The sequence below is a fragment of the Phyllobates terribilis genome, unplaced genomic scaffold (assembly GCF_046119375.1).
Source record: "Phyllobates terribilis strain yellow unplaced genomic scaffold, ASM4611937v1 Scaffold_319__1_contigs__length_2182262, whole genome shotgun sequence".
NCBI classification, from domain to species: Eukaryota; Metazoa; Chordata; class Amphibia; order Anura; family Dendrobatidae; genus Phyllobates; species Phyllobates terribilis.
Window position 1 is genome coordinate 1243112 of NW_027363079.1, and position 12942 is coordinate 1256053.

The window sequence follows — 12942 nt, forward strand, 5'->3', positions numbered from 1 at the left end:
GCAGTGTTTAGCTCCTCCCCTTCCCTGTCCCCTCAAGCGGGCTTTTCTCTGTCTGTGGTTAGCTCCGCCCTTATCCGGCCTCATTGAGTGGGCTTCTCTGTCTGCCTCGGTCAAGTCCCCTTCCCAGTGGCGCGGAATCTGCGTGCCTTTTTACCTCCTCTTTCTCCTGCTTCATCCTGCTGCCCCTATTTGCCGACATCCAGACAGCTTGTGACAGGCGCTTTCCTCCGGTCGCCCTGAGCCCTCCCTTCTCCAGGAGTATCTTCAGCAGTTCCTTCCTGGTACATCCTCTCCTCAGACTACTAGCAGCAGACTTCAGGACCTCATCACTTCTGTGGGTAAGCTCTGCTCTGCAAACTGGCACTCTCCTCAGCAAATCTTTACCTGTCCCCTGACCTCTGGCATTAGTTAGTGACTCTGCCGTCTCTTTTATCATGTCTAAGTCTAAAGGAGAGCACTCTCGCCCTCCGGCCTCTACTACTCTGGTAACTGAATTTGTCTGTTCTTTATGTAAATGCAGTCTCCCTTCGGGTCAGTTTTCTTTCCTCTTTCAGAACTGCAACATTACTCCCGCTCCTGCTACCCCAGAGGTCCCATTGCGTCCGGAGTGGGTCTTCCCCCTATCATGGGTGGGCGACTTCCCTGTTACCCTGGTAAGGTCCGTGACAGATTGTATCTCAGACCCTGGTATCTGTATTATACAGATTAGCTACGCCTGCTTCTACCACTGCCAATGAATCACAGGAACCTCCGGCTAAGCCTACCAATTTCGGCTGTAAGAGATCTAGGCAGGAAAGCCGTTCCAGGTCCTCCTCTCTCTCCCACACTCCCCCTGGTCCTTCCCGGCGGGCAGCTTCTTCCCGGTCCTCATCCCCTGACTCACCTGTCGAGCCAGACTCGGATACGTTTACCGAACCTGACTCTGACATGGACTATGACCAGGCCTCTAACAAGTGGGACATAGTTCAGAGCCTTATTGTAGCTGTTAACCAGACCTTTAACATTAAGGATACCGCTACGGAAGCCGCTGAACAGCCAGTTTTGTTTTTGATGGTCTAGACCAACCCCTAACTTATTCGCTGCTCAAAAGGAATCTACCCGACTAGATGCTTCCAGAGAGGGAAGCGTCTCGGCATCCTGTACCCCTTTGCCTCTGACGTTACTGAAAACTGGACCACATCCCCCATGGGTCTTCCCGTTACGGACGGGGCATCCCTCAAGGACTCCCATGACAGGCTCATAGAGTAGTTTTCCAAATCAGCCTTTGAAGCAGCATCTTCCATGTTGTGCACTGCCTTTGCCACTACATGGGTTTCAAAATCCATCTCTGCATGGGCTAAACAACTCCGTCAAGTCATCCTCACTGGAGCTCGGGCTGAGGAGTTAGCTGATTTGGCGGATCAGATATCTCATGTGGGAAAATACGTGGTATCTTCCTCCTTTTACACCGCTTCATGTGCCGCTCAAGTGGCCAGTAATGTAGTGGCCATCCGCAGAACCATTTAGCTAAAGGCGTGGCAAGTGGACTTGACATCTAAGAAGTCCCTTACCAATCTGCCTTTCCAGGGATCGCAGCTATTTAGTACCAAGCTGGACCAGATTATTAAGGACGCCATGGTAGGGACAAGCTCTCTCCTTCCTCTGGCCAAACCCCGACGTCCTCCTCCGAAACGTAAGCTTTGGTCTTTTCGGCCCTTTCATCCACGGATGAGCCCTCAAGCTGGGAGAGGCAGCAGGCACGTCAGGAGAGGAAAAGGGTTTCCTTTAAACCAACCCCTTTCAAGGCAGATCCTCCACGGCCCAGCCTGGCATGTTCTCCTCCGCTTTACTCACTACCACCCAGGGATTCCCACAGGTTGGGCGGTCGTCTCATGTATTTCAAGGACATCTGGCTAGCTTCCATTGAGGACGCCTGGGTCAGAGAAGTTGTATCTTCAGGATACAAGACAGATTTTGTTTTGTGGCCCTGAGATTACTTCGAATCCCGCTCCCCAAGGGATCCATCTCTGGTCCTTGGTTTTTTTGGAAGCCGTTGCCTCTCTCCTCAAATCAGGGGTCATCATTCCTATTCCAATTCAGGAACGTTTCACAGGCTTTTATTCGAGACTCTTTGTGGTTCCAAAGAAGGACTGGTCAGTTTGTCCCATCCTGGATTTAAAATTACTGAACAGAAGGGTTTGTCTTCACCATTCGTTCAGTAATAGCTTCCATGGAGTTGCAAGAGTTCCTGTGCTCTATAGACATCCAAGACACCTACCTCCATGTCCCTATCTTCCCAGTGGATCAGAGATTCCTGCGCTTTGCGGTACTTCAGGACCACTTCCAGTTCGTCACCCTGCCATTCGGCCTTTCTACAGCTCACACTTTTCACAAAGATAATGGCAGTGGTAATGGTCCTTCAGGTCAGGGGCCTAGTGATCATTCCTTACCTTGAGACATTCTCGTCAAGGTTCCATCCTTCTCCCTCGCCCAGGAGAGTCTTTCCATTGCTCTTAATACACTGTCTCGACTCGGGTGACTTGTAAACAGGAAAAAATCTTGTCTTGTTCCTACCCAGCGCCTGATCTTCCTCGGCATCCTATTCACCGCGCACCAGCCGATTGGTAGCTCTCTTCAGACCCCTCAACCTTTATCGCTCTGCTCGGCTATGGCGGTCCTGGGGAGGATGGTGGAGGTGTTGGTAGCGATTCCTTTTGAGCAGTTCCGCAACAGACCACTTCCGCACGCCATCCTTTCCTAATGGAACAGATCATTTCTCTCCCTTGACCGTCCAGTTCGGATCTCGTCCCGGGTCAGGATGTCTCTGAACTGGTGACTGTGTTCCCCTCTTATTAATCAGGGTCGATTCTTTCTCCCCGTTCACTGGCAAGTGGTGACTACAGATGCCAGCCTCCTTGACTGGGGAGCGGTACTCCACATCATTGCTGTCCAGGGACATTGGTCGCAGGAGGAGTCCACTCTGCCGATCAATATTCTAGAGATCAGAGCCATTCCATTGTTCCTTCGTCACTGCAGGACCTTCTCGGAGGCCTACCAGTCCGAGTTCAGACAGACAATGCCACGGTGGTGGCATATGTCAACCACCAGGGAGAGACTCTGAGTCCTTTGGCATTATCCGAAGTCTCCAAGATCCTTCTCTGTGCTGATAGCAGGGTGCCGGCAATATCCGCAGTGCATATCCCCGGCGTCGAGAACTGGTCCGCCGATTTTCTCAGTCGCGATGGTATGGTCTCTACATCAGGACGTCTTCCTTGAGATTTGCCTGAGGAGGGGCACTTCGGTTGTAGATCTCATGGTGTCCTGGTTTAACACGAAGGTGCCGCAGTTCATCTCCAGGTCCCACGACCCCCTCATGGTGGGAGTCGATGTGCTGTCGAAACCCTGGTTGCAATTTGCACTTCCTTATCTGTTCCCGCCTCTTTCCCTTCTTCCCAGACTGTTGAAGATCAAAGAAGAAGGGGTGTCGGTCATCATGATCGCTCCGGATTGGCCCACGAGGTCCTTGTATGTAGAGGTCGTCAGTCTTCTCGCAGATGCCCCTTGGAAGCTCCAGGACAGATCACCTCTGCTTTCCTAGGGCCCCATCTCCCACCGGAAATTCTCGGTTGCTCGATTTGACGGCTTGGCTGTTGAAACCCTGGTCCTAAGAGCATCTGGATTTTCAGAACGAGTTGTTCAGACGATGATCTGGGTATGGAAGCCATCATCGTCTCGAGTATACTATCAGACGGCCTTTTTCCATTGTGAGATTAATCACAACGCACCTATGACATTCGCCCTTCTGGCAATTTTGGCCTTCCTTCAGGCTGGGCTTGACGCACGACTTGCTGTCAGCTCCTTGAAGGGCCAAGTCTCTGCACTTACTATCCTCTTCCAGAAGAATTTGGCATGAGCAGATCGCCTCTATGTAGCAGAAATGCTCACTTGCTATGAGTGCCAACCACTGGGTGGCGCTCAAAGCAATTGAGACATGCCAATCCATCGGTGACCCACGGTTACGTGACGGGGTCACCGATGGGCGGGGCTTAGGACATGCTTCCTGTAAGTGCAAGTTAAATCCCGCTGTCAGAGATTGACAGCGGCATTTAACTGGTTAACAGCCGCGGGTGGATCGCGATTCCACCCGCGGCTGTTGTGGGCACATGTCAGCTGTATAAATCAGCTGACATGTGCCCGGTTCAGCGTGGGCTCAGCGCCGGAGCCCCCGCTGAACCGGCCTTTCCGATGTGGTGCGTGCTATTACTGACCACGTCGGAAAGGGGTTAAAGATCCAGCAAAGGTGTGTCAATTAGCAGCAGAAGGTGGAGATCACCGCTGGGTCCTCCGATGATGGAAGGATCAAGAAGATGTCTGCAAGGGCAAGTACAGAGACTTTCTATAGCTGGATCCAGAATGACTGTCTGTCAAACCTGACACAGCTGTGACAACAGCTTTGCAAAGCGGCAACCTGGTCCTCCATCCACACGTTCACCAAGTTTTACAGGTTTCATACCTATTCTTCAGCAGATGCCACCCTAGGTAGGAGAATCCTGCAGGTGACAGTGGTTAGTTCTCCAACCTGAATGGAGTTTCTTTCTGTTGTTTCCCTCGCCAGGGACCGGTTTGGGACATCCCATGGTTTCCTGTGTCCCCCAATGAATCAATAGAGAAAGCAGGATTTTTGGTTACTCACCGTAAAATCTGTTTCTCAGAGTCTTCATTGGGGGACATAGCACCCCCCCATTTTGACAGCTTTACTAACTTTTATTGTTATGTTACAGTTTATTTTTTTCTTGTATTCCTCTCTGTTTAATGTTGCTTCTCCTACTGCTTGTATACAAACTGATTAACTTAATGGCAGTTGGTGGGGTGTACAATGCACAAAAAAATAGCTCCTCCCCAGCATAGTGTCAGCCTTCTAGTGGCAGCAACATACACCCATGGTTTCCTGTGTCCCCCAATGAAGGCTCTGAGAAACAGATTTTACGGTCAGTAACCAAAAATCCTGTTTTTGTAACACATTGTACCTGGTACTGGTAAATTTAGATCAGTATGTTTTGTTGTTATTCATGAAAATATTTCAAAGTTTCAGAAAATTTTGAAAAATATGAAACTTTGAAAGTTAATTGTATACCCTTAATGACCTATACAGTAGTGTTCAAAATAATAGCAGAGTTCAAAAACATGAGTTAAGCACAAAAACTTCATACTAGTTTTTATTTCGATTCATTGGAAACATTGCACACTGTTTTCTAATTCAAAACATGAAGAGAAATGTATATAACTTTTAACTACTTTACAGAAAATAACAAAAAAAATGAACATTGGGCTGTTCAAAATAATAGCAGTGTCTACATTTGTCTTTACAAACTCACAATATGTACTCTTTTTTGAAGATTTAGCATTCCTGTGGATCACTGACCTAAAATTTAGTTGTATACCCACAGTTTTTTTGGAACTGCTTCATATCTATGTTGCATAGAGTCAACGAACTTCTGGGACCTGTCAACTGTTATTCCAGCCCAGGATGCTTTGACTACATCCCACAATTTTTTGGCATTTGTTGGCTTTGCCTCAGAAACTGCATTTTTTATGTCACCCCACAAGTATTCTATCGGATTAAGGTCCGGGGATTGGGCTGGCCACTCCATAACCTCCAATTTGTTGGACTGGAACCAAGATTTTGCTTGTTTACTGGTGTATTGAGGGTTGTTGTCTTGTTGAAACACCCATTTCAAGGGCATATCCTCTTCAGCGTAAGGCAGCATGACCTCTTCAAGTATTTTAATATTTACAAACTGGTCCATGATCCCTGGTATGCGGTAAATAGGTCCAGCACCATAGTAAGAGAGACATGCCCATATCATGATGTTTGCACCACCATGCTTCACTATCTGAAGTGAACTGTCTGCTGCCCTTGGACCCAAAAAGAACAATTTTACTTTCATCAGTCCACAAAATGTTTCTCCATTTCTCTTTAGGCCAGTTGATGAGTTCTTTGGCAAATTGTATCCTCTTCAGTACGTCTTTTTTTTAACAGTGGGACATTCGAGGACTTCTTGCTAAGAGATTAGTTTCACACATGCATCTTCTGTCACAGTATTCACAGTTAACTGGAGACTGTCTTTGATCATCCTGGGGCTGATCACTGGTTGTGCCTTTGCCATTCTGGCTATTCTTAGATCCTTGCAAATGGTTGTCTTCTACTTTCTTCCACATCTCTCTGTTTTTGCTTTCCATTTTAAAGCATTGGAGAGCATTTTAGCTGAACAGCTTATCATTGTCTGCACTTCTTTATAAGTTTTACCCTCTCCAATCAACTTTTTAATCAAAGTACACTGTTCTTCTGAACAATGCTTTAAACGAATCATATTTCTCAGACTTTCAAGGAGAAATGCATGTACAACATGTGCTGGCTTCACCCTTAAATAAGGGCCATCTGATTCACACCTGTTTCTTCACAGAATGATTGACCTCACTAATTGACCTCACTAATTGATCTGCTATTATTTTGAACACACACCCCTACAATTAATTATTCAAATACACAGACTCCAAAACATGCAGATCATGAAGGCTGAGTCTGTTGGTTTTCTTAGAATCTACTGCAGCAACTGGTAAATTGTTTGACATGTGGTAATATAATTTATGCCAAAAACAGTGATTAATCTGGTTAGTCGTATTGGACTGCTATTATTTTTGCAATGCTGCTTACAGGATAAATTGCATAATAAATTGTGCAGGGTAAAATTTGTGTCTGAAGTAATATTTTAGCTGAATGGAATTGGACTAAACTGTATTTTTAATACTGGTTTTCCTAAACTGACTTGGTCAAATAACTTCACCCAGTCCACACTTACTTTTACTTTGCATGATAACAACAGCCGTGGCTGTGATTAGTATGTACTCCAGCGGTTCAGTATGCTTTTTAGCACATTTTGGTGAATACATAATGGCCCTCGCATTTGCTTCCCCTCATTATCCTACCACCCACCCCTCTGTTGTAACTTGTGGGGTTGAACACCTGTGAGCAGGGTGCCCGTGACAGGGCATCCACATTGCTTTGTGACTTCCTAGCTCGATGTTCCACTGAAAAACTAAATTTTTTCAAGGACAGAGACCATCTGATGACCCCAGCATTCCCCTCATTGCTTGTCTAGGCATATATAGATAACTGTTGAGTAAACCCGCAGTCATTGGGCTCTGCAGTCAGGGAGAAGTTGGCAGCCACCACATGTCCTGGCCCTTGGCACAGCCAGCACCTGATAGCAGTGGGACTTCTGGTCAGCGAGATCGGTTTAGGGTATACTGGACTCTTCCCCCTCAATTGTGGCATGGTCCAGACTAACCGCAGCAGAGAATCGTATCCCTTTCACATGTTTCTGGGCTCGTAGGGCCCGGCATGATATTTGCAGTGGGGCAGAATCTCGTACAAAGTCGTGTGTGGCCACCTTACCCTAGATCAGGCCACCTGATATAGACTTCATGGGTCCCCTTGTCACGCCAAGCGCTGTATGGCTACTGGCGAAGGTCGCACCAACTGGTCGACTACTACCCTCTCTACCATCTAGGCTGGGCTCAAGGTCTCAGGCTGGAGCCATTTTTTACTGTAACTGTAACAAATCAAACGCCAAGCTGGGCTGGTTTCCACAAATGACCACTGGTACTCAAGGTGTTCCCATACATATGTATTAACTTCCATACGGGCAAGGATCTCACCTTTGAGTTTCCCATAGTTCTGGCCATCCTCCTGGCGGAGGTTAAAGTACCTCCGTTCCTGGCTGGGAGTCTCGCATCAGGAACGGAGTCACCACTTCAGCCCACTGGAAAATTGGCAAGCTCTCCCACTTCGCTGAGCATTCAAACATGGTGAGGAAAGCTTCTATGTCGTCCTCTGGACTCATCTTCCTCAGTGTCGACCTGACGATGTCCCAGGCCTCAAGACGAACCAGGGTTGGCAGTCTCTCGCAGGGCCACAGTCTGTTGCAGAATCAGATTGTTCGTCTGGTTCTACTGGTACAGCTGTTGCTGTTGGTGCTGCTCCTGTTGTTGCCACTTAAACTGCAGCTGCTGCTGCTGGGGGAGGACCAAGTTCTTTAGTAGTTCCTACATATTTTCCACGGGCCTGATTTGTAATTTTGCAGCCTTGATTACCGACACGCAGTTTTCTTCGGGGTATGTCTCAATTCACACTGCTCGCATTCTCCACCATATGTAAGGCAGCAGTGTTTCCACCAGAAAATTTAGTGAGACAGTGACCTAGGCAAGTTAAGTAAAATGTCCTTTATTGTCCAAATACTGCACACATGAAATTGCTCACGTCCGATTAGCAGCTGGGAACACTTCAATAAAGCCCAATGCTGCTAGCACTTGCATCCCCGTAAGGTTCTCGGGTGCCATCATTGATGCCCACGTTGCTGGCTCTGGTCTGTGCTAGCTTCACATATCCAGTCATACATCCACAGTGCCTTCAGTTCTGCTTCATGTGAAATCCAAAACTTAACTGCAGGTTTAAATAAAAAACATGACCATGGGCCATTTGTACGGTCCAGAATGGAGGGAGAGATCCGTCCCACTACCATCCTACAGATCTCTCCAAAAATAAAAGCCCAATACAGGTTTTCCTAAACTGACTTGGTCAAATAACTTGACCCAGTCCACACTTTTATTTTGTATAGTAACTGTGATTACTATGCTCTCCAGCGATTCAATATGCTTTTAAGCACATCCTGGGGGATACATACCAGTCCTCGCATATAATTCCACTCACTGTCTCACAGTAGGCTTGTTGCTCTTTACGCTGTTTAACTGTCAAGTAATATATTGTATCTATATAAAGGTCCTTTATTTCTGGGATCATCTCTGAGCTCTTGGTTTCATGATTGTGGTATTATCTTAGTTATATCTAACATTATTACACTGTGTGACTTTCAGTATTTCTTATGACATGTACAATTATATTGATAATATATGCTAATTAATTTCCTAGTGTTGCTAGTGCCACATTACTATTGTAAACCGATGGCTACAAAATGTGGAGGGGGGGGATGCCTCTTGTATCAGGGAGACTTTTGTTCCCCTTTGTTTGCTACCATATTTTCAGAACTTCCCCCTGATGCTTATCTTTTTAGTTTGGCCTCTTATATTATTATTACAATCTTTTTTTTTTATTTGACAAATCCAGTATTAGGGTATGTGCACACAGCATCGCAGCTGCCACATATTCCCAATTGAAGCCACTTCATGATAACGCCTGCAATTGTTTTCCTAAAGCAGTTTCACTGGCGGTTTTCAATTTGTACTCTGAATATAGAGCATGGCAGCTTCCCAAAAGAAGCCGCCCAAAGATTGAACATGTTACTTTTTCTAACCGCTTCAGGGTTTACGAACCCTGAAACAGTTAAAAGAAGTGAAATAAGGCATAACGTGGCCAGCAATCACAATACATTACTGTGCACAATGCTCATTTTATGGGATGCCTATGTGGCACTTTTTCAAGCGGATTCTGGGCAGAATGTAGCTGAAAAAGACGCTTGTGCAAATAGCCTTAACTGGTTCTTGTCCCATTTGGTTTGTTTTGTGTTTAGTTCATCTCACAGGGGTCTTGTTGTAGTGTGTGTGGAGATTTAGGCTACGTTCACATGTTCAGTATTTTACATCAGTATTGGTAAGCCAAAATCAGGAGTGGGTGAAAAATGCAGAAGTGTTGCGTGTTTCTATCGGGCTACGTTCCCACGATGAGCTTTTATTGCGTTTTTGACACTGCGCATTTTCCCTGCATCTTAAACGCAACATCTTACAGTTCCAGCAAAGTGGATGGGATTTCTAGAAATCACACGCCCACTGTGCTTCTTCTTTACGTTGTGTAAACTGACCTGCGGTCCATTTTTCAAATGCGCAACATGTCAATTTCTCTTGAGGGTACGCTGAGGTTTCTGTGCAGATTTTCCTCATAAACTTAACGCTAGATTCGGAAAATCCGCAGGTAAAAAATGCACATGTGTTTTTAGTGCATTTACAGAGCGGAAACGCATCAAAAACACATGTAATCCGCACCTAAGTATATGAATAATTTAAAGACACAGAGACAGTGTCAAAAGCGCATGTTAAATAACGCACACAAAAAAAATACACGTGGCCTTATTGTTCCGTTCCTGATTTTGGCTTACTGATGTAAAATACTGACTAAATGCTGGACATGGTCTTAAATGTACTGTAGGTTTAATTCTGTAAAAGTTATCTATTAACCATTTTATGTGAACTGACTGTTTTAAAGGTATACAAATTCAATTTTTTCAAATTTTCATCAAATTTCAGATATATTCATAATTAGTCCTAAATTATAATGACCTAAATTTAGTAGAAGGTATAACCCCCTCACAACCTTGGAAATATTGGTACTTCCAAAGTCGTGTCCCTTCCTTTGATACGGGCTCCGATGCTGAGCCCGCATCTTTCCCTGCTCATGCGACATCCACATGCGGCTGTTAATCACTGACAGCAGCATTTAACACACAATGTCTAGAAGTGTGTCACAAGACCCACCCATCAACACTCCTGTCACGTGATCACGGGGCGCCGATGGGTTGTCATGAGAGCCAGGGGTCTGCCGAAGATTCGGCATTCATAAGAGATGGTGATTTCAACTACACTTAGCAGGGCTAAAGCCCTTCTATGTGTAGCACAGGCGATCGGATGATCACAGCTTCAAAGTCTCCTAAGGGGACTATTGAAGCCAGTAAAAAGTAAAAAAAAAAAACTGTTTTAAAAAGTAATAAAAAAATGAAAACCAAAAGTTCAAAACACCCCCTTTTGCTCCATTCAAAATAAAACAAATAAAAAATATAAAGTAAGCTAATCAGATTTGTAAATAGCGTAACGAGAAAAAAGTTGAAAGTCCAGAATTACTTTTTTTTGGGCCGCCACAACATTGCAATAAAATGCTGTAAAGAACGATCAAAACATTGTATCTATCCCAAAATAGTATCAATATAATGTCAGCTCAAGGCACAAATGATAGCCCCTCATATAGCTCCATATCACAAAAAATAAAAATGCTATAGGTCTTGGGAAAATGGCGACAAAAGCAAAATTTTGTCTTAAAAATTTCATATTTTTTTTCACCATTTAAATAAAAAAATGTCATCAATATAGCAGTGCAATGCACAGCCCATAGTCATCCATGTATGTAGTATAATACACAGCCAATAGTCATTCATGGAGTATAATGCTCATCCCATAGTCAACCATGGAGTATAATGCTCATCCCATAGTTATCCATGGAGTATAATGCTCATCCTATAGTCTTCCTTGTTGTATAATGCGAAACCAATAGTAATCCATATAGTATAATGCACAGCCCATTTTCACAGCCCATTTTCATATTTTTTTTTATCAATGTAGTATAATGCGCAACCCATAGTCACCCATACAGTATAATGAACAGCCTATAGTGTTCCATATATTAACCACTTTATGACGTCAGACATAATAGTACGCCTGATATCATAACCCCTGCTCAGCGCGGGCTCCAACACTGAGCCCGCACTTTTCCAGGCACATGTCAGCTGATCTATACAACTGACATGTGCCCACAACAGCCACGGGTGAAATCACGATCCACCCGCAGCTGTTAACCAGTTAAATGCCGCTGTCAATCTCTCCCAATGGTCGGCGCTCATAGCAAGTGAGCAAATCTGCTCATCGCCTATGTGTAGCAGAGGAGATCTGACAAGTGATGATTCTAGTCTCCCCAGAAGACTATTGAAGCATGAACAAAGTGTAAAAAAAAGTTTTTAAAAATATTAAGAAAATATATAAAAGTTGACCCCATGCGACCCCGGTCACGTGCACGCCAACGTCAGCTGCTTACCTCTGATTGGCTGGCAGTGTGTTTTGCTGCGCACGGACCCAATGGGTCTGTTCGCTACACTACACTTCAGTTGAATGTGCGTCCAAGGATGCACATCTAGCTAAAATATTTGCTGATGTTGGCGGGCTCCTCACCAGCTGGGCCCAGGCAATCACAACTGCTACTGCGGTAGTTATTCTCCATGCCGACAGCGAGTTGGCCTCCCCGTTTGTCCAATTACCCCAGCATTTCCTGGGTTCGCCGGATGGTGGCACCAGCCCCGCATACAGTGGTGGCCAAAAGTATTGGCACCCCTGCAATTCTGTCAGATAATACTCAGTTTCTTCCTGAAAATGATTGCAATCACAAATTCTTTGGTATTATTATCTTCATTTAATTTGCTTGCAAGGAAAAAACACAATAGAAAATGAAGCAAAAATCAAATCATTGATCATTTCACACAAAACTCCAAAAATGGGCCAGACAAAAGTATTGGCACCCTCAGCCTAATACTTGGTTGCACAACCTTTAGCCAAAATAACTGCGAACAACCGCTTCCGGTAACCATCAATGAGTTTCTTACAATGCTCTGCTGGAATTGCAGACCATTCTTCTTTGGCAAACTGCTCCAGGTCCCTGATATTTGAAGGGTGCCTTCTCCAAACTGCCATTTTGAGATCTCTCCACAGGTGTTCTATGGGATTCAGGTCTGGACTCATTGCTGGCTACCTTAGAAGTCTCCAGTGCTTTCTCTCAAACCATTTTATAGTGCTTTTGGAAGTGTGTTTTGGGTCATTGTCCTGCTGTAAGACCCATGACCTCTGAGGGAGACCCAGCTTTCTCACACTGGGCCCTACATTATGCTGCAAAATTTGTTGGTAGTCTTCAGACTGCATAATGCCATGCACACGGTCAAGCAGTCCAGTGCCAGAGGCAGCAAAGCAACCCCAAAACATCAGGGAACCTCTGCCATGTTTGACTGTAGAGACCGTGTTCTTTTCTTTGAATGGCTCTTTTTTTTTCCTGTACACTCTATGTTGATGCTTTTTCCCAAAAAGCTCTACTTTTGTCTCATCTGACCAGAGAACATTCTTCCAAAACGTTTTAGGCTT